The sequence below is a fragment of the Triturus cristatus genome, chromosome 9 (genome assembly GCF_964204655.1).
Source record: "Triturus cristatus chromosome 9, aTriCri1.1, whole genome shotgun sequence".
NCBI lineage: Eukaryota > Metazoa > Chordata > Amphibia > Caudata > Salamandridae > Triturus > Triturus cristatus.
The window spans coordinates 723328619-723354775 of record NC_140592.1 but is presented as its reverse complement, the minus strand read 5'-3'; the positions used below and the strand labels follow the sequence as shown (position 1 = coordinate 723354775).

Genomic DNA, 26157 nt, shown 5'->3' with positions numbered 1-26157 from the left:
TAGTTAGCAGCAAAAGAAACACCATTTATTCTCTAAATTCGGTCTGGGAAAAAACACATATAAGATTTACAGCTAGTTTCCTCGAGCCGTAGGTACCACGCTGAAGATGGAGCAAAGGCAACATTCTAGTGCTTTAATGAACTCTATGGTACTACCTGAAGTTCGTAACTACATTGGCGGTCGCTCGCTACAATTCTTCCGGGGTTGCGCAGACTGACACTTCCGTGGTGGCTGCGGAGCGTGTATTCTGACTGGGTACGTCACTCACTTTCATAACCAATTGAAAGCTCTATGGCGGCTCACACTCAACAGCTTCTCCAAGTACCGCCTCTTAGCCTGTCAGTTTGTGCAAAGTAGCTTTCCCATAGGATCGGCGTGCCTTCTCCTTTTGAAGTAGTTTTAAAGTCGAAGGCAAGGAAGAGGCAACCGTAACCGAAGTTTTCAGACCTTTCTTTTCAAGACAGGAGGTAAGTTCCGCGGTCGGTAACTCCACCTCGGACTGTAGAGGATTGGAGAGCACGCATGGTGTCGGAAGAAGACTTAATTTGGATCGGAACTGGAGTTTGCAATACTGGCAGAGAACCAAAATGGGCCCTGATTTTGGTCTCGGCTCGTCCGGTTTTGTTTCTTTGAAGATCACGGATAAAGATAAAATAGGTTTTTAGTGTTTTACGTTGTTATTAGCCCTGTTTACGCCTTTCCTTGCCTTCTGAGACTTGAAATTATGTAATGGTGCACGCAGACGACTGCAAGCCCCTGGAACCAAGGAAATACAATAAACAAAATAGTCCCTCTTTGACCTGGGAAGGATGGGAGCTCCGAGTTTGGGCAGTGAAACGGTGCATCATCAGTAAATGAAAAAACAGCCGCAGCTTCTCTTATCTATATATTCGAAGTACTATGTGAGCGGTGGCTTTTTTCAGTTTGACTAAAGGGCATTTTTAGTTTATGTATTTGGCAGTTAAAATGTCCTTACTGGGAGGATAGCTCACTGTTGTCAGCAGAGCTCTCAAATGTCACAGGTCCTTTCAAGAGTAGGTAATTCTGTCCTGTTTTTTGCATCCTTGCATCTGTATTCATAATTTATAAATGAATGTGCATCCCAGAACTACAAAACCTAGCATACAATGAAAACTGTACTGAGTTAGTAGTCACACATTCAACTGGTAAACTTAAGAGCTGTGTTGGTGTCTCCACTCCAGCAGGATTTTCGGATAGTGCACCTTACGAAATGCTCTAGCTTTGCGCTTTGAGAAAAGTAAAAACCAATCTCCTTTTTATAAAAAAAATAAGTAGCAATTTGTCAGAAGACATAGCCTGACATTTGAATTCTGTCTTTGAACACACTTAAACTGTGCCAGGACAAAAAACAAAATTACAGGAATCTTTATTGCTAATTCATCTTCTGAACTCAAGCATGGTTGTTATGGGTGCTACAGCACCCCCTACTTCCAGCGCGTCTGGTGAGCAAATCATCCCATATCATTCCGATATCGTTTCCAGCCCTGAACTTTTGTGTGATCACGTAATGCATTCTTAGTGCCATAGATCTACTGTGCTTTCATTGACAAATTAAATATCTGCCAAGTTTCAAGTTGCTTATGTGTGACATTACCATAGTTTAAATGCACTTATGTGTGACATTCCATGCTTTGTGTGGGCCACTATGTGTAAAACATATTTCTGATGAAAACCATGAAGGAAAATCCTGGTGAAGATAAATATTCATATTTTTTGTTTGATAAATAATAGTGTATATTTAATATAGAATGGTCCAGGTTTAGAATAGTCTCTTGAGAAACGTGGAAAATGAGCTGAAACTGAAATTATGCGAACACTCAAGTTATTTGAATAGTCTTAAATGGTTTGAGGTTCGTGCTTGAAAATCAACAGTTTTGTAAATTGTTCAGACTTGATACATTTTGTTAGAGTGTGTCTACAATCTTGTAGGTTAGTGGTGCACATTTTGCAAATCTATGTGAGGTAACTTTAATGTTGATTACAATTATATAGTTTTAGAGCCGTCCTAGCTAAACAATACGTCAGATGTCAAACCTCGGACTAAAGAGTATATTGAAGGACTTTATAAAACATGGTAAATGAATACAATGATAATTCCGAGTTACTTTTGAACGTAGGAGATCTGATTTTTTTTGGGGGGACTGATAAGAATTTAGTCACGGAATTGTTTACCCGTGTCAAGTTTTCGACAGCATATCGACTTTTCACAAAACAGCAGGACACATGAGATAATACTACTGGCCTGTCGTGCACAATAGGCAACTCAGTAGATGAGAAAGAGGTCCATATTGGAGGGCAATGTTTGCAACCCACCGGCTTTTTCACGGATGAATTCTCTCAACAATTCAAAGCAGTGTGTCCTTTCCCTCTGAAAAACGTGTCTCGGACAGACTCGGGAAGAGGGCAAGGACAGTATGAATGCCAATACAGAGGTTCTGATTTTTTTTAAATGCGGGTGAATCAAGATCTAATGTATTCACTGTAGGGGCCTGTGTTTGACCTCATGGTCACAGGTTCAAATCCTGGCGGGTTCTCTCACCAATCATCCTCCTAAGGTCAATAAAATTAGTAAAATTGAGTTGGGTAACAAGCATGTTATTCAGCGCCAAGATGCCTTTCGTGGTGAACATGCGCTTTTACAAATACACATGTTATGTTTTATATTATAATGACTCGAAGACAGCAACGGTATTCAGCATAAGCTACTGATGTTCTTGGGGGAGGAAGTGGCTGCACCAACACGTAGCATGGGATTAGACAGCACCAATCGCAGTGCTTTCAAGGAAGATAAAACACAGTAGAGATCAAATCAGGGCCTCGGGCACACTCGAAGGCTGTCCCATCACTACACTTCACCAGATGGAAAACAACAAGTGGAAGAGGCTGCAATCAAACAGTTAGAAAGTAAACACTTAGTCAGCTCGATCAGCTGATTTGCATTAGCATTCTGGAATCTTGCGGTAATGTGCTGAAATTCCCAGAATGCTTTAGTCTAACCCTTGATGAGTGGCACTTTGCATGGGTGTAGTTAGACTAACACATCTGAACAGTTCAGGTCTGGAGACAGTGCCTACAATGATCTGGAGTGAGGTGGTCGTCCTATACAGTTGTCATATTATTTTATTGTTGAGTCACCTTGCCATGCTGGACTGCCTGGAAAATAAATTCGCCTTTTTGGTACCAATTTAACAGCTGCATATAGCGATCATTAATTGAAAGGTGAACACAGATGTTCTGCCACTGCTCTGCACCCCATGTTGCACTTTCTGCAATTTATACATTAGATAGTGGAGAAAATGCCTTTGCAGCACAATTACATAATTCAAGTGGCCCTGCAGTTCCATCGCTGATACAGCATGCAGATAAGCATTTACAACTTCCTTCACCACATAAAAAGAACAGGTGCAGAAGCAGTTCAAATTTACCTTCGAGAAACAGGACCGTTATAGTACAGGCAGCAGCAGTGTGAACTTTACTTACTGTAGAAATATTTGACAACACAAATGGGCTATCTGGAGAGAAAAATTGTCTCAGCGGGTCTTGGAAAAAATCTGAAATTGTTTACCAGACCTGCATGTCTAGTAGCTTGAATAATTTATTCAGCCTAACTGTAATGCTCTCGTCCCATAAACTGGCTTCAAATTGTGTGATCCTGGGCAAATATATATTTCACCTACCTATCTTTTTCTTCATTATCCCATACAAAAAACTCTTGTTTAATTTAATAAACCAAACTTTTCTTCCATGTATAATAATCCATGCATAGAGTTTACATGACCCCTGACTTGCCTTTTAGTTCACTAACAGCATTGTTATTAGGGCAAGGTCAGAAAGGTTTCTTAGTTCATGTTTAAAAACTCTCACATATAATAAGTATATTATTAAGCCACAATGTGGTAGCGCACTGTCATTTACAGTATGCATAATTTCCATTGAAATCGCCACAAAATGTACCACTGACATGCAGTTTTACTGACAAAACAATGTAGCATACAAATAATGTTTACAAATTGGGTTTCTGCAAATATTTATCATCTGCACATCACCAAGTCAAGTGTTCTGATTTGTTTTGATCCTCTTAAAATCTCATTTGCATCACACTTCTGAGCTACAAAAAATGTGCTTTGCTGATATATTTTGAAACATTTGTACTGTTCATTCATAATCTGTATAATTTGTGTTAGAAAAAAAACAGACATCCTAAAATGGTTGGGTTCACACCTTCTGTACCTCAGCACAATTGCACTTTACAAAATCTTCTAACTTTGCAGTTATAGAAAGAAATCTCCAATCTTTAGGATAAAATAAACAGCATTTTGTAAGAAGGCATAAGCTGACATTTGACGTCTGTCTATGAACACACAGCAAATGTGACAAGATAAAAACAAGATTTAAAGGCATCTTTATTGCTCATTCACTTTCTGAATGAACAGAACACCTGTACTTTGCCAGCTCAAGCTCTCTTGCCAGAACGGGCCAGTTGGCCCTAAAAATAGCTTGCCCTAATGAAATTTGACTCCTTATAGCGATTGGTTGTGTATAGTTTTTGATGCCTGTCAGAGCAGAGGGAGAGATACATTGTGCTACCTGTGTACCGTATGGATATTTCCAGTCACTCCTTTTGAAACTCGTCTGAAATATTATGAATAGTTGTCAGTGCATCATTTTAGTAATGGGTGCTGTCAGCGTACACATTTTAAGCACTGTGTCCAGTTGTGGAGGCCACATTTGGAATGTTGTGTCAAGTTTTGGAAGGTTCTTTTTGGGAACTGTCACAAGTTATAAGCATCAACGTAAGTTAGATGTCCAATTTTCCATGCATGTTCTGGAAAATATCTACAGTTTTAAAGGCTACCTCCAACATTTTGTGTTCCAGTCTGGAGGTCCTCTTCTGGTGTGTTGTTTTCAGTATTGGAGCCCACATTTAGAATAATTTGTCAAGTTTTGGAGACCGCCTCTGAGGCAATATGTCCAGCTCTGTAGGTCCCATATGGAGTGCTCTCCTTTACTGGAGTCCCGCTACAGGATTTTTTTATCCAAGGTTGTAATCATATCTGGAGCGTTGTGAAGGCTACTTATAGAATGGTGTGGTTACACCTCTGCCGTACCGTGACCAGTTTCAGAACGCTCACATTTAGTGTTTTGTGCAATTCTGGAGAGACATGCTGCAGCCCAGGTATTCCTAAGTAAAAAGTGGGTCGGGCAAGGAGATGCTGACATGGAAAGGCAGGGATTGCAAACAATTGTTGTAGGTCTACAGCAACCGCAGTATAGCCATTTATTGAAAGCATTGATCTGCTGCTTTATTTTTTTTTTTCATTTCTTTCAACCTTCTCAGTGCAGCATCATACTCTCCAAATTACCAACAGTTTATTCTGCCTTTACAAGGTAAAATAACATTCTCTAACTGCAAATGTTGATCCTGATGCTGCAAGAAATCACAGCCTGTGAAGATGATGTTATGAAATGTTGCGATTAGCTCCTGGAGCTGCATAGAATATATTTAACATTAGAAAAGTGGAAGAGGCAGCAATGACCTTCTGACACACATGACCCTGAATCCATAAAGTTGAATAGTTTTGGACGCAGGTTGGTGAGAGAGAGTGTGAGTTTGCAGGTATAAGGAAAGGTGCGGATGAATATGATGAGCTTGCCATCGAAAAAGTGCAGCAATGGATGTGCTTTCTGAAGTAGTTAGCTGCTCCAGCAGTGGCGTCGCCCCACTGCTTTCAAGCAGTGTGAGATGCAAAAACATAAAATGATAATAACTTTCAGTTATTATCATTTTATAACTTTAGTGCAGCTTTGCTCGGGGCTGCTCTGTGAGCAGGGCAGTGGAGGAGCAGTTTGCCCACTCCTAAGAGCGCAATGACTGTTTGGTCGGCCCTCTCGGGCAGCCCAAATAAGTCATGCACACTTTCCCCTTCTCCATGCATTTTGCATTAAAGCCTGCATGGAGAACATGCCCACCCCTCCAGCCCCTGGCTGAGCACCGTGTCATGGCGCCCAGACCAATCACAAGCTGCAGCGTTGTGATTTGCTTACGGGAGGGAGCCTGGCTGCCTGTTTCCTGTGTCTGAAGCAGGAGACCAGGAGCAGAGATTAGATGCAGCAAGGTAAATTATTTTTTTTCTCCCTTCCCTCCACGATGGAGATTTCTCCCCCCCCCACCTCCCATCCCTTTGAGCCCCACCCGTTAACCATGCCGGCCGCGACTGTGCTCCAGTGGTATGCAGCCTAACCACTGACAATGTAAATCATGTTGTCCAGATAAAGGTCCAAGAGGAAATAGCTATTCAGATTTAATCTTTTATGTTACTGGTTAGCCATGAAAATAGTACTAGACCTGGACATATTTGAACTCCACTGATAGAAACTATTTCCATTTAGATTCATTGTTCATTGATGTTTCTTCTGTGGACACCATAAAAATCTGGCTTGCAACCCGTCCTTTTGGATATGTATTGAATACCCCAAGAATCCTGCTTCCTTGCATGATTTATCTCTGGTTATCAGAAGTACAGTTTACACTAGCACAGCATCCTCTACACCGTAGACATGAAGCTCAAAGCGGCGCCTCTGATTCTACACTGAGACACTCCCAGGCATGGAAGGGGACTGCAATGGGAATGCCTGCTTCACCTCTGGTTATCAGGGGGGGGGGGGGACTTTTATATAGCACTTCATATAGTACTTCTCACATCTAAAGCACTTTATAAAAAACATGTTGTTACTAATTTAATAGTTCCCCTAAAGATGGAGGGCTGAGTCAGCATTCCTGTGATTGAAAATCATCATATGCTTCATATCTCAGTGCCAGTGTTTTATTCATTGAGCTGTCGCACTGGAAATAGTGTGGTTCATGTTGCAAGAAAGGGAATCACTGATTTGCGGAAAACAACAATCACTGCGCCATTGCTGCACTAATGAATTTCAACAACCTGAAAAAACAGCGGATCCTGTCCTTAGCAGAGCAACAATCTTTTGCACTAGATCTGTTTCTATCTTGATTTCTTGTAGTACTGCTGCAACATAATAACATACATGCTCTGGCCCATTTCTCGAGTCAACTCGGAGATGGGCAGAGGTATTGAACCAGTATATTTTCTCAAGCTGTTTTAAAAATGCAACCTGTTTCTAAAAGAAAACGTAACAAAATGAAACAATTAGAAAGTTCTCCAAGATATGCTGTGTCTTGCCTTTAAGCCAGGCAAGAAAAATTGGATGAACGTGAGAATGGACATTATGTGTAAGATTGTGTTTAATTCTAGAGTTACGTTTAGATTAACAATTACCACTCTGTTCCGAACAGAACACTGTCTAAATTGTTTCTTGTGGTTTATTGATACATCTGTCTCAGAGCTCTGTGTAGCCCGCAGGTCCTAGCTTTCAAACCAAGAGATCTTTGTGGGTATGGGTTTTTGTTGGAGAGATCCTTGAATAGCCTGCAGTCCATATGTTCTAATCCTGATATACTAATTTAAGAGGTTATTTGCCCTTTACATGCACCTGCTTGTACCCTGCAAGGCATGGCTGAATCCCTGCAGGACTCCAAAAAGTTTCTATTTTGCTCAAGTCGTTAAAGGGAATATCTTTGATTTGGCTACTGGTTAATCATTTGTTTTCTTAAACACGCAAAATAATGCCCGAAATAATTGGAGCTCATTATTATTATTATTATTATTATTGCAATTAACAGAAATTAATACACTTTCCCATTTATATATACAAGACTTCTGGATTTCTCTGTCGGCAAGATGACTACAAAACAGCGTACGCCAAGCACAGTACAATAATATGTAAGCTACGATACCATCAAGGCTTCTATTTTGTTAATTAGTTTAATCTTTCTGTAAAGGAAAGATAAGAATACAAGCACAAAATGATGGTCCTCTTTGAAAGGTCCGTGTCCCTAGTTCTATTATTGGCATGCTCATACTGCACAACCTGCCATTAGTATGACACTGCAGTGCTTTCAGTAGCCCGAAGAAAAATGTCCATACTAGGCCACATATGTAAGTAAAGTTCCATGTTGTGCTTTGTGGGGAATCTCCATCAAAAGCCCCTCCACCTCCCCAATTACATTTTCTGCCCTACTTAAAGTACCGCGCAGAGGTAAAATGTACAATAAGTTTTGTTTTTCTTCTTCAAAATAAAAGGTAAACAGAAATACACATACAAAAATAATGTTTCTCCACCAGAAGTGAGCAATGTGATACATAATTTGACACAGGAATATTATTACATCTATTGAGTACGGGTGATGAACCCAGGGTGAACCACGCAAAAGAAATGGATAAAAATGATTCCGTACAAGCATATTCTCAACATGAGTGATCAGTCCAGCAACACCTTCCTCTCCCCCCCCCCACCTCGCTCACTCCCTGCAGGATCTCAGAGATTTGGTGGAACACCTGCTTCCACAAATTGGTTACCACAGGGCATTCCTACCACATATGGATATATGTGCCTCGAGCCCCACATCCCGCCAACAACTGTCACTCATCCCTCATCATGTGGGACAGGCGAGCCGAGGTAAGATACCAGCCCAAGAGCAATTTATAAGCGCTTTCTTTGTATGGTTACATATACGCTTATATTTTCAAGGATAATCGTTACAGCAGTTTGAAGAGATTAAACCTGGTGGACAGCAGTAAGATTTCCTAAAAAGCTAAATGAGATTGGAAAAACTAAAAATAATTTTTTGAGAAGGAAGTAGTGGAATTTTAAGAGACCCATTGAAGGTGTTCCTAAAACTTTACCAAATTGCCTGAAAATATGACACAAAGATTCTTGCAGAAAATAACATGCTGACATTTGGAGAGATGCACACAATGTGTACTTTTACTACAGAATGAATTTTGTGGGACAAATGTACATGTCTGTGTTTTGGGGATTCACATTTTGGCACACGGAATGAATTCCGGCTTTCAAAATAAATTTCTTTCGAAAATTGACATTTTAAAATAAGCCTATCTGAAATGTCACCGGTCTGTGATGACAAGTAAAAACATTGTACTGCTGAAAACCACGTGGTGCCATTCTGTTGACTGACCATGGGTTATGCAAAGGCATATTATCAACGGTTATCAGTGTCACTATATCGCAAACAAACCATTAAAATTGCTCAGTAAGTGGCCAATGTCTTTGCAGAACGTCGATTTGTGTTACCTTTACTGTGCAGCAACTTGTGGACATTTTGCTGGGTGCTGCTAAAAACTAAAATGTCAAACATGATGCAAAAAGAAGCAACTGTGTGGCGATTATGAGAAAGCGGTAGCCACTTTTTATAGTAGGAACTTCGAGATTTGAGTATGATTAATTTGATACAATTACATTAACTGTTTTCAATATCTATTTTCAACACTGCAAAACTAGCCATCGTTCAGTGGGAGAAAACCATCACAGGGTTTTGCTTGCCCATTCAACACAAACGTGGGCAAACAGTAAGGAAATAGTTCAAAAATTGAGTCGGGTGAAGCCAGCAGTGGCAAATAGTTATGTAAGAATATAAAAATAAAGTCTGGAGGGAAAACTAACTACCTGCACCCTCGGTTATAAATAAGGGAGGTGGGAAATAATATTCCAAAGTCTTCATATTGGGATAACCTGTGCAATGCATAAGGGGCTCCGTATCATTGTGAATTCTGAATTCAACCAAGGAATTGGTATAGGGTTTTTATTACTTTGTATATACTTATTTCCGCTTTCTTTTGCACTGAGCCTTCTGCACTATCATTGTATTTTTACACCTAGACCATGTAATTTGAAATACATAACTACAAATCGGAAACGGAGGGCTTGAGGAAAGTTCTTTCCTTGCATTGATCTTTAGACGAATCCTTAACACATTTGTGATTATTTGGATTACTACACGTATGTTTGTCCTACAAATCTGTGTAGACATGTAGAGCCTTGATACTCAAAGTACGACCCCGGGACAACATGCAGCCCTGATCTTTACCTGCGCGCCCCCCTCCCCTGGTCTCAATGACATAAAAAATATGCTAAATGAACAGAAAAGGGTATATTTAACGGCTAATTGAAGTTAAGGAAAGGAAAAAATTAGGGAGTCCTTCACCACTTAGCTTTAGAAACCCCTTCATTTTTAAAGACAACTTGCAGCAAAAGTGTAAAACCATAGTAAAGTCTGTTCAAAATTCAGAGTGTATTTTATTAACACTCAGAATCATTTCACCTTAGTACATTATATTATTGCAAAGCATAGAGAAGCATATTTTTAATAGTGATAGTTTTCAAACATGAATTCAGAAACCGTCATTCTTCCCTCCACCCTGACAACAATGCCAATGGTGAACTAAGAGGCAAGTCAGTTGTTATGTGCACTCTTTGGATGGCTAATGTTCCTATTGTATATGAACAGCGTTATCATTTATTAAATCAAACACAAGAGAAGGTTTTGTACAGCACACATCCTGAAGTCATGTATTTCAAGGTCCTCATATGCAACAGGAGGGAAAGTGAAATAAAATAATTGCCTAGGCTCGCAGTTTGGTTAAGTGGAGAAGCCAGGATTAAACCCAAGTTTTTGGTTTAACATTGTGCAATTCAGACAATAGGGGCCCTATTTTGAGGTCAGTCGGATGCTTTCCGACCGACATGTTTGATTTCACTTTCGACCGCTGCATTACAATGCCGGCGTCGAGGTTGGATTACTTAAACCTGCCGGCCAGTCGGAGGCCCCACCGTAATTCCTAAAGATGGTGTTTCCGCAATTGGGATTACGATGTCGTTTTCCGACAGGCTTTACATGTTGGGCTTTCCGACATGGAAAGCAGGGCCGTACTGAGAATGCAAACCGGCCCTAGCATTGAGTCGGACCGGATGTGGAAGGGGGAGGGGCTGCTGGGGGGGTAGTGGCGCTGCACGTGGAAAACACTGCTTTTGGTACAGGGGGCCATTATTACAGCACTGCTGCAAAACTGCCTCCCTGTATCTAAAACGGCCCCCATCCTTCAGGACCACTGGTAAAATGCCTGGTGCCCACTGTGGCCAGTCCGGCCCTGATGGAAAGCCTGTCGGAAAGCGTCTTTGAGGGCCTCTAGCAGGTCCACCGTTCCTCCAAGGCCTCCACCATAGGTTAATCCCTGCACCGTGTGGCACATGAGGTGACTGCCACACAGTACAGGGATTAAGAGAATCTACCATTCCTCCTTGGGAGCTTGTGCTATGACCGCTGGCATCAATGCAGGTCTCGGTCACATCCAGACCAAACTTTGTGGCCCCTGGGAAAATTACATTATTTACTTGTGGAATTTTAACAGCATTGTTTTCTCACACACATAGTGTTACTAGATTATCAGTCCAAATATTTCAAAGCTGCTTTGAGTTATTTTCCATTTAGACTTGTTTGCGTAGTTGTCTGTAGACTCACATTTTAATGGCCCTGTGCCCAATTTATGCAAATATTCCTATTAAAAAAAAAAATAGAAGTTTATTGCCTTATTTAGTGCACGATACAGGCCCACTGTTCTGCTGTTAATTGCCTCTCTTTTTCAGAGTTTTCATATAATGAGCACTAATGGAGAAACGACTCATGTAGCAGCTTTGTAAAGTTGGCATATGGATAATTACTGTTTTGGCATAGTGAACAATGGTTAGTGGATTCGTAATTCTCAGCAAGAGTTAAAGGCCGCTTGCCTTGCTGTATTTTCGATCCTAAGCAGTTTTCACATCGTTTCCCTCTGACCTGGATGGGCACCTTTTTTAAAGCAAAGTGGAAAGTGTTAACATGCTTCACAACATTTGAAATGTATGGAATTAAATGAAATATTTCTTATAGCAGCACAGGTGACATTCGTGTACCTATTAAAAGTAGGTACTATTACTCAAATCGGAAGAAATGGCTCCCTTCGACCATAATATGCTTCCTTAGTGACTGTCCGGGGCCAACCACTCATAAATTGTCCTATAGCTTCTACTATTTAGGTATCTAGCAGACGTACATTTTGATTGACAGTTCCTTAAGTTCGGCCAGTTTTTATTCTCATTTAAAAATATCTGCTATTTTGCGATTATTCACAGTTTTGCTCATCCAGTCTGTCTCTTAAAAGCCCTCCAGCACAATAGCCCCAAACCTTTATGTACCTTTTGTGCAGGGAGTTGTCCTCTTGCCATTAATTCATTCTTTGTTGACCTCCATCTTAGATTTCTCTTAGCTGTTGCAATATATCCCATAGTGCCTACGCATTCCCTCATTTGAACTTGTGTTGGTGGATGGGAGAAGCTCCTCATTTTCTTCCTTTACTCATACCACATATCTCTTTGCTAATTATTGTGTGCATGCAGTGTTCCTATGCAAGGTGGCTTACCAAGGGTTTCTTTGGCGAGTTTAGAGTTGCCACAAAGCCAAGTGACACCGAGTTCTAATGATTAACTAGCTTTACTATATTTTTCAAACTTATAATTTCTTAAAAATGTAACTTTTAATTGAATTTTTGATTTCATCATACTCCATTAAAAAAAACCTGACAAATTACACTTATGTAAATGTTTTCGTACTGTTTATTTTTTTTTAGTAATTTGGCCATTTATTTCATTGGACACTACGGTGCTGGTTGGCTGCTTTAGAGGCTGTAGCTTCGTTAGCACTAGTTGGCTGCTTTAGAAACGGTAAGCGTTTTTAATGTGACAAGACAGTTAACCTAAAGAACACTATCGTGCACATTTTTCTGATTCTTGCTATCATTCTTACATATTCTTATGGGCTCCGGTTCATAGTCTGGTCTATTCTCTTGAAATGATTGTTATCTTCAATCGGGTGGGTTTGGGAATGTCTCAACTTTGTGAGAAGGGTACCTTTTTCCTATCCAGGCAGCGACAATGGAAGCAATCGTTCTTGGGGAAATGTCCAATTATGTTGCTACTTAAATGGACCTGTTACTGAGGCAGTGCTAGTGGATGCTTTGGAGTTCTGTGTATCATTTTCTCTTTTTGTAATTGTGTTTAAAACGTGTCTTTTATGGTAAATAATACAGGCCAATATGCTACTTATCCAGTTGGCTGCTCGGATTTTCTGAAATGTGTGTTTATGTACTTTTGCATAGAGCTCTGATTTTTTTTTTAGCAATTTCATGTCTCCGTCACACTAAGATGCCTTATTGAATTGTGTTTGGCCATAATGAGTTTTTATCATTGTATAGAATATATTTTTCTGTAACATTAGCCTATTCTGGTTTCCTGTGGAATTTCAGGCCACAACCATGTGATTAAAACAGTTGATTCCATGACAACAGAGCTCAGGATCATACAAACCATAATATAGACCTAGTAATCGTCAAGTCAATCAATAAATGTGGGCATGACCACCATCTCATACATCACTTGTTCGTCTTTGCTTCGCTACAGTCATAAATACAACTACCACATGGTAGCCCCGGCACAACATGAGAATTTTTTTCATACAAGCATGACACTAAACTCTTTCTACATAGTCAATCTTAAACCTGCGGCGAAGATGTGAGGCGAAAGGCAGCTAGTGGCAGTATCTGCTGAGACCCGTTTGTGGCGGTAACGCGAATGCTTTGTAAGCGCTTAAAAAAAAAAAAATAATAATAACAATCTCTCTTTCACTGACTTTGCACTGATTTTTGATTTTAAGTGGTATTAAAGGTACAGCTTTTAAAAGTGTTCTAACTCACTGTTTTAGATCTCTGCTAATTGCCTGGTGCAGAGTATTCTTCCTGCCCCGGTCTGTCGCGGCTATTAGTGTCGATTGAACAGAGGGCATGGAAGGGGGGTGAAGCATTTCCGATTCCCGGTCCGAGCTGCAGTTAGCGGTCTAGCATGGAGACGGGAGACCCCTACTTAATGCGCATGCCTGAGCAGACGTGCGGCGGGCGCGCAGCTGGCGCGCCGAAGACAAGCCCATCTGCCCCCTTCCGGGGCCTGGGGCCAGAACCCCTGCCCATTTAGTAGCAACTCACAAATACACCTCGGAGCAGCTACATACGCTATGTCCCCCCTCATCCCAGAACAATGTAAGCACAGTATACCGATGGGATCCACACTTCAGAATTGCAGTCACTGCCCTTATACATTGGAGGCAAACTTGAAGCAGACCGGGATAGAGCAGAAGTTTAAGCTAATACTGGTCAATTGCAGATCCCTCAACAAGCACAAGTATGAAATCCACGACTATCTTGTTGACAGTCAGCCAGATGTCATGTTTCTCACCAAAACCTGACTGAACGAGGATTCTGCACCCGAGATCCTTGAGGCTCTCCCTCTGAACTATGGGATTGCCAGACTGGATCGTCAAAAAAACAGGGGGGGGTGGGATAGCCATTATTCATAAGCTATCGGTACATTGCACCTTCGAACTGGCGAACATCGATGCCAGCGAAGCAGGCTTTTTTATAATCACAGCTGCCGCAAATTATGTCATAAAAGGCCTTTTAATTTACAGACCACCAGGTCCCATCTCCCAGTTTGCATCTAGCCTAAGGGAACAGGTGATACAACCGGCACTTCGGTACACTAAAGTGCTTGTGTTGGGAGACATGAACCTACATTTTGATGATCAGGCTAATTCTGGAGCGCAAGAGCTCTGTCAGGAACTGGCCGCTTTACAGCTGGTATTGCAATCTTCTTTCCTGACTCACCATCTGGGCCACCTACTAGATCAAATTTTTGCCAATTGGGGGGGATCTAATAATTAAACACCCTAACGCAGTGATCACTATTTGGTCCCCTTTAGCGCCCTGATACCCCAATGCCTAAAATGCCAGGCGCAGGGAGACTGCATAGGAAATGGGCTAGGTTCTCAGCAGGCAACTTTATTCGCGCCCTTCAACAGGGCGGGCCACCGTGAGGCAATGATGTTGAGACATCCTGTAGCGCACTAGAGGAACAGATTACTGAGGCTCTAGACAGAGTAGCCCCATGGTCCTCTAGTGCGCCGAGGATACAGTTGCAATCTGTCCCATGGTTCAATGAAGAACTCAGGAGAGCTAAGACTTCCTGCAAACGTTTGGAACGAATATGGAGAAAAGATTTTTCAGAGCACAGGAAGGCAGATTACAAAACTAGTCTAAAACACTATCACTCACTCATAAGAAAAACTCGTGCCGCCTACTACAATGCAAGGATAGAGCAAGCTGAAAACTCTTCCAGAGAACTTTTTACAATTTTTAAGGGCATATCGTCACTAGCCAGAACTACGGCTTCCAACAGCAGCTCTGTGGATTCTTGCAATTTCATAGCAGACTTCTTCGCAGAGAAGGTAGCAAGGATTTATACTACCTTACCGGATGAGGCACGTAATGGGAGTTCGGAGAGGGAGGGGCGGATCAACGTGGAGGAGGCACACTGCCTCTCCAGATTTGACCTCCCCTCCTGTAACGACCTCAAAGCCATTGCCTTAAGCATTAAATCCGGCTCACCTAGGGACCCTACTATTCCTTAAGTTTTGAGGGAAGGCATGGAGATCCTAGTCCCCTATATTAGGCATCTCCTTAAATTCTCTTTTGAATCAGGTGTGGTCTCAAAAAGGTGGAAAGAAGCGGTTGTTGTTCCCATTAAGAAAAAGCCGTGTGTGTGTGCGAGTCAGTTGGAGAACCTTCGACCGGTCTCACTCCTGACATATTTTGCTAAAATAGCTGAAAAAGTGGTCAATTCTCAACTGACGGCCCACATTAACCATCACAGTTTATTGCACCCTACACAATCGGGTTTCCGAGCAACTTACTCTACTGAGTCAGCACTGCTTCTGTCAACAGAAACCATACGAAGACAAGTAGATGAAGGCCAGATGGTGGCTCTGGTCCTTCTGGACCTCCGTGCCGCATTCAACACCGTAGCCCACCCACTACTCCTACAGCGCCTCAGGAAAGGCGGGCTGGATAGACTGTCCCTGGAGTGGCTGGGATCCTTTTTACATGATCGAAGCTTTCAAGTGTCCCAACAACCTTCTAATTCTAAAAGTATTGCACCGGCTCAAGTGGTCCCCCAAGGCTCTATACTAAGCCCTACTCTTTTTAACCTATATATCGTCCCTCTGGCGGAGATTGTTGTAAAATATGGCATTAGTGTCATGTCATATACGGACGACACGCAATTGGTGTTTCCACTGTCACAATCTCATGAAGAGGCAGCCACCAATTTTTCCACTTGTCTACAGGAGTTGGCATCCTGGATGTCAAGTAACTGCTTAAAGCTAAATGGCAGCAAAACGGAGGTTCCAATCTTGGGTAAAGCTCCCTCGATGTGGTCCTCTTCTTGGTGGCCGCAGACCCTGGGCCCTACCCCCTCCCCCAGTAATCAGGTTAAGAACTTGGGGATGTGGCTGGACTCCAAGCTCTCCTTTGATAACCACACTAGAATTGTGGCCGGTAAGTGCTTTGGAATAATGAAAGGGCTTCGGAAGACCTTAGATATGCTTCCCGTGGTAGCCAGGAAAACCCTAGTCCATGCGCTGGTAACTTCCCGCCTGGACTACAGGAATGTTTTATATCTAGGAGCTAGTGGCAAGTGTCTGCAGAGACTTCAATGCATTCAGAACGCGGCGGCTCACCTTGTTATGATGCTTCCCAGGAGAGCTTCCTCTAGGAATGCCCTCGCTGCCCTACATTGGCTCCCGGTAAAGGAGAGAATACTTTTTAAAGCCTTGTGTGTCAGTCACCGCATTCTGCAGGGAAACGGGCCTAGCTATCTACACAGTCTGCTGTCCCCCTACACTCCAACCCAGGACTTGAGGTCTTTGGGGACTGGACATGTCAAGATTCCGATTATCAAAAGAGCGACAATGGGTGGTCGATCTTTCCGCTACTTGGCCGCTAAGCATTGGAATATCCTCTTTCTCACTCTCCGGAAAGAACCATCGGAAAGGCTCTTTCGGAAAAAATTAAAAACTTGCTCTTTCACATATAGGTTCATCTCTAAGCTATATCACGTTACTGCGCCAGACGAGTTTGTGGGCTGCAGCGCGGGGACACACAAGTGAGTGTAGCCAATGCGCTTTATAAGCTTGCTTATTATTATTATTATTATTAGTATTATTATTATTACCTCACCATCCATGCGCTACAGCCTTTCAGGTATGTGACTCATCTCCAACTCTTTGTGCCTTAATACTCACAAAAGGCATAGTGACCAATCGCGACAAGGGCACAGTTGTGGTCAACGCACAGTATCGTAACATTTGTGACATGGGTAGGATATCTGGATCTCTGTTTCAACTGAGAAAGACAGTTAGGTACCCACAGTTTAAACATTTTCCGATTCCGTTTAAATCTAAATGAACAGTTTTTTCCACATTCTAATGCCTGCTGTTACTGTGTTTTGCCACATGATGGAGTCAATGTGCAGGCAGCCACTTAAAAGTTGCACTTGTGACTCCTGTGACAATGTGTTTGTAAATAAAAGCTTTTTATATTTTTATGCAATTTTACATTTTAAGTAGGCCTTTGCTTTCCTTTTTTAGAGCTGCCTGGATAGAAAATGTCAGTGCTCCCTTGTTTAGAATGTAATATGTCCGCTCAGTCCCATTTAGAGATGAGGTTTCGAAAGCGCAATAAATATGCCTCAAGAACAGATACTTTTAAGGACCGCATAACTCCAGAGTACCCTGCCTGAGGGCAGTCACCTTGCTATGCTGTCAACAGCGTGCGTGGTGTATAACTGGGGAGGATTATGACCAGTGGGAGCTATGGTTAAGTGAGTGTCCAGTAAACAAAACGTGTGAATGTATGACTCAGTCTCCGACCATGCCTAAAAGGAAATTGAGAGGGCCAAGAAGGGTACCTCGTAGCCAAAGGGTAATTCTTTGCAGCCTCTCTGGCTCCAGTAACCGATTTTAGTGTGCGAGGGACAAGAACACTGTATCGGGTATGGGGCTGTTTATTGGTGTGAGGGGATGCTGTATCTCTTCTAGCTCAGGTGTCAAGACAGGAAGAATCCTTTCTGACTCCATTCTAAATCTCGGAGAGCTACGCTGAGTAGAAAGTACATTTATGGTGGGCAGTCCATTGTGTCTGGTTTTGTTTTCTGAAATTAACGTTGGTGTATTTTTTAAACTGGTCCAATTTGTTCTAGGAAAGGAAATGCATGATACAATTATGTACTTTTTTTGGCCTCCGAGCAAACCATTTTTGAGTCGAGGAGCGTCTAGAAACCTCCCTACTGTGTGTGTGTGTGTGTGTGTGTGTGTGTGTGTATGTATGTATTGTTTTTTTGTTGGATTTTTTTTGTTTCTTTCTGTCGACTGGTTAGCCAAAGGATCACCGGCAGAGCTCCCATCTATTACACACAAAAGACACCACAGAACTAGGGACTGGCAAATTGCTCAGATTTTCTCCATGTGGAGCTGCTCTCCAAAGGGACGTCGGATGGCCCTTATTATCCTTCACAGGCAGGACACCATTAAATGGCTTCCTTCATTGCCGCTGACAGAGAGGCGCAGCTGACACTAGAGGGAGGGCGGCGAACCACCCACCCCCCCTCTCCTTGGGCAGCAGACAAAGGGCACAGCAGCAACAGGGCACAAGAGTGCGCCTAGGAAAAGGCCAGTGCGTGAGCCAGGATGTTTGGGTTCAAATGGCCCAATCAAGATAGAGGGGCGTGGTCGCAAGCACGGCCTAAAAGGCGACCGAGATAAGCAGTCCCCAGCTTTGTCGCCGGAGGAAATTGATCAAACCCACCCACGCCAGAGAAGGCAGGCGTCGCAGCCGTAGTGTGACAAGGGGCGGGGATTCGCCAGGTTTAACAAGAAATAATCTTCACTTAAGGACGTAATAGGGCAATTGCCTGAACAAGGTCCTTGGGATGCCTTATGGCTGGGGCTCCTGAGACCAGTGCAATTGCCCGAACATGGTGCTTGGGATGCCTTGCAGCAGGGATACCGGAGTGCAGACAAAGGGGTGAGAAATGGTCAGTACTGGGCGGACACGGCACTTGCAGCCCAGGCATGGCCACGGGGCTATTAACGCCAGATATTCTGTAGCAAGTTGAAGCCATGACCCGCTGTACCCAGTAAGTGACAAAAGTTGAGTTGTCACGACAGCTTGAGAGCGATTTATGACAACCTTGAAGAGAACTTATGACTCGTATGAGGATGCATGGTAGGTTTAGGCAAGTTATGGTTATTAATATGCAATAAATTATAGGATGCACACCATATAACCCTTTATGAAAATACCTTATGTTGTAGTCTAAGATAAGCCAGAAATTAGCATATTGATGACCAATGCCATCATGACCAGTACACCAACCTATGATGTGAATAAACTGCTGCCTTTCTAACACCACAAAAAGGTCTTGGTGTACATAATTAATCGGGAAAGTAGGAATGGCTGGAGGGCCCATGAGTTTCATGCACAGCTGGGGGGTAGATGATCAGTATTCAGGTTATCCGCGGACAGGTATTTGAGGTTAAACAAAGCACACCGTCCAGCCATGCTACATTTGCACAACTGATAAGTGGAATAAAATCACATCTCAGTGGATGTATAATTGTAAGATGTATCATCTAAAAGTAAGCCTAAGTGTAGGTACTGCTGCATTTTCACATCATTAATGCCCCACGTCGCCTTTACTGGTCACAGTGCTACAAAAAAAGCCCTAATGATCCCTGGTGCCATGCGAGGGGCATATGGCCAGCAAAGCACCAGTGATTAATTATCTTTCTCTCGCTGAGGTGAGCATTTTTCAGATGCAGATTTGTATAATATATGTACAGCCAGAGTTAAGGCAATAAAATAGCAATATGCAGTCTAGAATATCTCTTCTGACTAAGTTTAAAATCACATGTTGCATGTTAGTTTCAAATCTGAATATCTTTCAGAGGCCGAGAAACATGACTGCTGGCCTGTTGAACTACAGTAGTAGAGTCAAGTAAAAATGTGACCCAATAGAGCATGTGTCTCCAAGTTTCAGAGTAAGCGCTTCACTAAACGAATACCAGGAGATACACCATTCTTAGCACAGGTGTATGTGAGAGCAGTCCTACTGTGCTGGTAAAACCGACAAACTATAAAAGAAAGGCATAGATCCACATATTCAGATTTCAAACTTTATGAAAATCAACAACATTTGCAGGAATATGCATGGAGAACTGTGCCAGACACAAGTTCCATGTATGCTGCTACGAAGATCGTCTCACGTTCCCATCTTGATGGTATTCCTACTGTGCAGAATTCGCCCTAGCAGAGAACTTCCCACAGGGTGAATAGGATCCCCTTTGCAAATGCACATCTTTTTTTCTACACAGTGAAAATAGTTTTCACTGTGAAGAAAGTACTCCCCCCCCCCCCCCCCCCCCCATGTCCCAGCAACTATTGGGTGAGCTGTTTGCCTTCCCACCATGGAAGAGCAGTTATGTCACCTGTGCCTAGAATCCATCCCAAGCGCTTTCCAGGGTGCAAAGGGGAAAGAGAGGAGTTTTCGAAGGTAGACAAAATCTTTTTTGAGAGCATTCATAAACTTCCAAGGCTAACTGCTTCTTGTATTACACCCTTGTCACCGCCTGAGTGAGCTTAACAGGCACTGAGAACACTTAAACGAGTGTACACCTTCCACAAATGCCTTTGTGAATTAATGGCAAGTGTAAGTAAGGTAAATTTGGTTTTAAACCCAGTTTACCACCAAATCTCCGCTTGTGAATCGGGCCCAATTTTTCAAATGGTTTTGCTGGAAATGCTGTTCTATAATAACAAGGCAACATATTCAAATCTAGTCCGAATAATGGTTGTGGATCGCTGGAGACTTCCTAACTGTAGAAACCTCCTTTGCCTTTCCTCTTTGCCCCCTTTTCTGAAACCGTTGCTTTGGCCATCACCCCTGTTCCCGAGAGAACTGTGTGTAACATCTGGGCTAAATCACTGAAAGAAGAGCTTCAGTAAAGAGGGTCTGTAGAAAAGGGACCTCATAGAGGGACTTATTCACAAAGGTAAACTTATACTGTTGGTGTGAGTTTACTATATTTTTGCTTTTCAGAAACTACAAGTGTAGTTTTACGTGTAGCATTTTTTACGAGCAGTGACTGTCCTGTCTGTTTTTTAATGTGCGGTGTTCTCCACAATCTTAAAGATTATACAGATAAAATCTACACTCGTAATTTGTGAATATCAGCACAAAAAAGTAACTTTGCACAAAACGTTTAAGTTTACCTTTGTGAATAAGGCCCAGGGAGACGGAAAGGAGCTCCGGTTGGGTGGATCTACAAGCCAAAAACTGTTTTGAAATGCAACATTTGTTTATAAACGCAGCAAAAACAGTGTCAAATTGTTGTGGTGCTGAAGTGTATAAACCCTGTTACCCACTGGTGTATTTATGTGTTTAGGATTTTGCAAAAACACTGATAAATGCCCACTGTAATTCTACAGATCTGAACCCTGAAAATGGTAAACCCAAGACCTAGGCCACAGCAGAAACCCACTTCAATGAAAGCACACTCATGAAATACAGTGTTACCTGTTTGCAAATGTACTTCAGAGTATTTGCAGTGGCATGAAGTGCTATATAACTACATTACAGTACAATACAATGAGAACAGTAGAAAGAGTCTGGGCGATTGAATAAACCAATCACTGGCCAGGAAATTAGAGTTGCGTAGCAAGGAGTAGAATTCTAACTTGACCTCAAGTCTCCTCTCCACTAAGGTGGTTAAAGCTTGGTGTAGCTGGTGGTGTTCCTTTCCTTGCTCCCACAAGAGAGTACTTATGACTGGGGCCTTCACACATTATGTAGGTAGATTGTCTTTCATAAGTTGTTTAGATGTCTTGGAAGTATCATTAGGGCAATCCTGCCCTTCACCTACTTGGGTAATTTTAGCTGGTACTTGATTGAGTTCCAGAAGGCTATCAATGTTTTAAGTTATTGTAACTTGGTCTCTGAAGTAATCCTCTATCTTTAAGTATTTAAACTTGTCTTTAACCTATATCAAAGGGGGGGGGGGGGGGACTTCTTCACATTTGCACTATTTATCATTGGGCAAGCAAGCAAGCATTATCACACGTAATCTTTAAATTGAAGATCACCTCAAGTCTTTCCTTCTATCTTGGGGTTCTCTCACGTACGGACGTATGCCATCTGCATGCTGCATGCAGTCTTTTTCAGTGGACTTGCCACTATTTGGACATGCTTTTGTTTTTTGTTGCTTTACTGATCAAGGATATTAACAAAAGGACGTGTCTTCTTTTGAAATCTGTTTGATGGAGCTTTACATCATTTGTGGTAGGGATTGGAGCTCATATTTTCAGAGGAAACACTTGTATGTTCCATACATCCCTTCTACACCATGAGAAAATGTGTTGAAGATGCACTGTGTAGAATTAATATAAAATTAAAGTCCATATAACAAATTCATATTTTGTTTTTAAATTGACTTTTCAAGGTTACAGGATCATCACAAATAGACCACATCAATTCAAGGTTTTAACTTATCGTAATGATACATTACATCATTGGCTCTATGGGTTAAGGTTTTGGAAAACAGGATGAAACGTATATTTTTCAGGTAAAAATGTGTTTTCTTTCTAATTGGTAGAAAACTTTCTCCCACGGTCTTTCAAGTTCACAGTCTGAGTACTTCCCAATTATTTTTTTTGCCGCAGGGCACGTGACACTATCATAGTTTGTTGTAGATTTCAACTGGTGAGGTAAGGTTTGCTAAGTTATTTTGATGTGAATCTATGACTGCTCAACCTTTTTTTCCATAACAAAAACTTGTCAACCTTATTTGCGTATAAACACCTAGTCATGTGGTACGCCTTATTGCCTTCCTCTCACATTTTGGTTGGCAGTTTTGGGCTTATTTGTTGTTTAATTAATTAAAACGCACTGAAAAAAAAATATGAAGTCAGTGTAAAGAAAAAAACACCACCTCTCCTGTGAAGTGCTTAATCGAAAGATCAACAACCAAGACCAGCAGTTCTTCAACTTTGTGCCAACATTGAGTCCAGCGCTCAGATCATTTTATATAAAAACCTTAGAATTTGGTGGCTGATACTGATTTCATGGTACAAGGACGGGCCTCCGCTTTTTCATCATCTGCAAATAAGTGGTCCTCGGCAGGTTTGTTTGACTACCAACAATACCTTACTAACAGACTATAGCTTTCTAGAGTGGAGGTGTGTCACCAGCCAGTTCCCCATTTCTCCAAAAGTGCCCTTATTCTTTTGGGGCTTAAGGAATCTACCAGATGTGACCCCCAATTGTACTGAGTTGAACACGTTACCGATCTTTCCTTGAACTGGTCCATCTGGTCTTACAGTTTATCTTGCTTGCTGTCAATATTGGGCTGGCTCTTTAGCATGTCCAGCTTTTACATCTGCCTAGTTGTCAGCTTTACCAGATCTTAATTTCAGCAAGTTAGTCTGCGTCCCCATCTGTTGACCTAGTCACTTTCCTTCACTTAAAAGATATCTTGGATTGCCGCTGATTTATTTCTCTTGATGCACAGTTCCTTATGTCGGAAATCTCCAAGCCGGATATTGTCGATCCATCCAACTCATTCATGCTTGTGATCTTCTCCGATTCCTTTGATAGCAAGGATATATGCACAATACGTGACATAACAAGCAGATGTTCACGTGTTGCACTTGCTGTTTTTTGGGACAGGAATGTCCTCTGCATAATGTACAGTCTTATCGCCTGCCCTCGTGCTCAAACTGCTTATACTTGTGATCCTGATTTTCGGTTATGCCACACACTAATCGTGTGTGTGTGTGTGTGTACATTGATCTAGGTTGGCCGTTGAGGATGTAGGTTCTGGATCTTGTCCTGAAGCAGGAGGGGCTCGTCAAGTGCACCCTTATAGAGACAGAGGACTACCATCCATGTTGCTGGTTTCATGAGTGGAATGCAGTGGAGGCAGCATACCACAGTAGGTGAATTATAGTGAGAGGACTTTTTTACCTATGAGATGTGTATGCTCACTTACAGACCCATTCATATAAAGTTCTGCTGCTCTTGATCAACCTGGAGTGGTGAACGCTGACATCCCATGCACTGTACATGTGCGTGCTAAGATTCATACTGCCAAGCACAGATGCTACAGGCCTGGGGGGTTCCATTTCTATACACCACAGAAAAAAATGTTTATTGCTGGAAACTTCTAGTGTGCAGGGATGGAACACTAGATGCTATAGTGAGGAAAGCAGCAGGCTTTTTTTTATATAGAAGTGCCAGGGCCCTTCCCGATACTCTGACTGCAGCTACTGTTGGGTAGATTGGAGGGGGTTCAAGGTGAGGCCTGCAGTACCTGTTAGGAAAAAGGAGTCCTTTGAAGGGTCACAGATACTAATCTCTCATCTTGATCTCTGTGAGGAGGGGCATACAAAGCTGGTTGGAGGCTGCTCAAATCTCTTTGTATTCCATGGTAGGCACTACACCAGGAGACTGTCCTGCTGGGCAGCGCATCATCACAGACAAAGGCCAGGTCTGAAAGGTGGCTTGGCCAGAATACATGAAAGGGAAGATACTGTGTGTTCTCCAAGGGGGGTGTAGGGTGGGGGGAATGGGAGCACATGGGATTAATTAATAACAAAAACACCTCATTCGTCATACTCGTTATATTTGTAATACCTATTATAGGTTTTGTTGACTAGAAAGTTTTAGCTACGCTAGGATTGTCTGATGAGAGGGCACCTATAAACCTTATTTCGAACTCTGAAACTGAGTATAGGGTAACCAAGAGAAGTGGGAGGACCCACAAAGGGACAGGTGGAAGGATATTTAGATTAGATGTCAGAGAAGGAGGACAATGAAAGTACAGAGACTCTCATCCGTGAATCGGGTATTCATGCATTACTGAATGTGTTGCGGAATTCTATGTTTCTGTGTAATAAAGTACTTATGTTTTCCCTGAAGAGAACTACTGGGCTAGACATTGATCTTACTGCACTGGTGGAGGGGTGGGGGATATTGATTCCTCAACCTTAGTACTCTTACAGTAACCTCCTTAAGAGGTCTTAGACTGCCTACCTCTACTACCACTCCGCCATCACAGAGAGTCAAGTGTGGAAGGCGTTGTGCTTCTCCTCATTTACAGAGAGAAACACCTAGCAAGATGGCCGACTGCTAAAGAGCTCCTGTTGGGAGCACCGGGCTCAGGATCGTCGTTTCGTCGTAAATCCCAGCAAAGCCCCTCCATCTAGCCACTGCAAATCGGGAATCGAGAGAAAAGATTGCTCGATCTCCCATAGTGGTCAATTGAGACCAGGGTGACACAACGAAGACCGCGCAACAACTAAGAAGGGAAACGCGGGAGACCACAATCTTGGGGGTGAAGCCCACTCCAGCAGGAGGGTGGTATGCTTTGTGACCATGCCCTGGTACGCCCGACGAGTGGTCCCTGGTCCGCTGATGTGCTCCGCCATGCCCAGTGACTGTTTTCGGGAGACTGCCGTGCACCATCTGTGTTGGGCTGTCCAGGTGGATGGCTGGGGTGTCAGGGGTTACGGGTTGATGCCGGAGAACACCATTTTGCCGACATGGCGTGCTCTCGGGTAAGGGGATTTGCACTCTGCGGCCTGACCCAGTCTCATCCGACATGTTGGTCCTGGGTCCGTTGTGGGTACTGCTCAGCTTTGCATAGCTGCCTAGTGTTTGGGAGACTGCCACTGATCTTCTGCCGTGTGGGCTCGGGTTAATTGCCGGTGCCCCACTGTGCCTAGCTGACTGGTAGCAGGGGGACTACTGCAACCGACAAGGAAGCACCAACTCTGTGCCAAGGGTGAGCCCACGTCCCCCCTCTGACTTGGACATCCTCGCGGATCGTCTCACTCAGCCCCCCTCCCCCCATCTCGATCCCCAGTCTGTGCACTGGGTTGAGCAACACAAAAGAGAACTCCTGTCCCCCCCATTGGCACCGTACAGCTCCTGGGGATCTCTGCTGCTGCCTTGGAGATGTTGAGGCAACCGGGACAACCAGTGTGGAAGACATCTAGCCATCACCAGCTTTTGGGATCCCTCCAGGCCCAAGATCATCGCCCGTCAGTGGTACAACACCTTGAAGGCCTAGCTAAACGAGCACCACAAGAACCACAGCAATGGCGAGAATATTATGCTTTGTAAATATGTAATCGCTTCAACTTTTCTTAAAATGTCATCTTGAGTGAATTTATTGTATAGCGCTCTGATACCTTCAGGCAAAGTTCACGCTATATAAAAACACAT

General features: G+C 42.7%; 1 protein-coding gene across 2 annotated transcripts in view; it reads left to right on the top strand.

Moving 5' to 3' along the window:
- The first annotated feature begins 266 nt into the window (after nucleotides 1-266).
- ATL3 (atlastin GTPase 3) overlaps nucleotides 267-26157 on the top strand; it is a 230404-nt gene continuing 204513 nt past the window's right edge. Inside the window, exon 1 of one of the 2 annotated variants that reach the window (XM_085625910.1) lies at nucleotides 267-467. The gene's annotated coding sequence lies outside the window, so the exon portion shown is untranslated. The remainder of the gene's footprint in view (nucleotides 468-26157) is intronic. The other variant, XM_085625911.1, reaches the window with a different exon arrangement.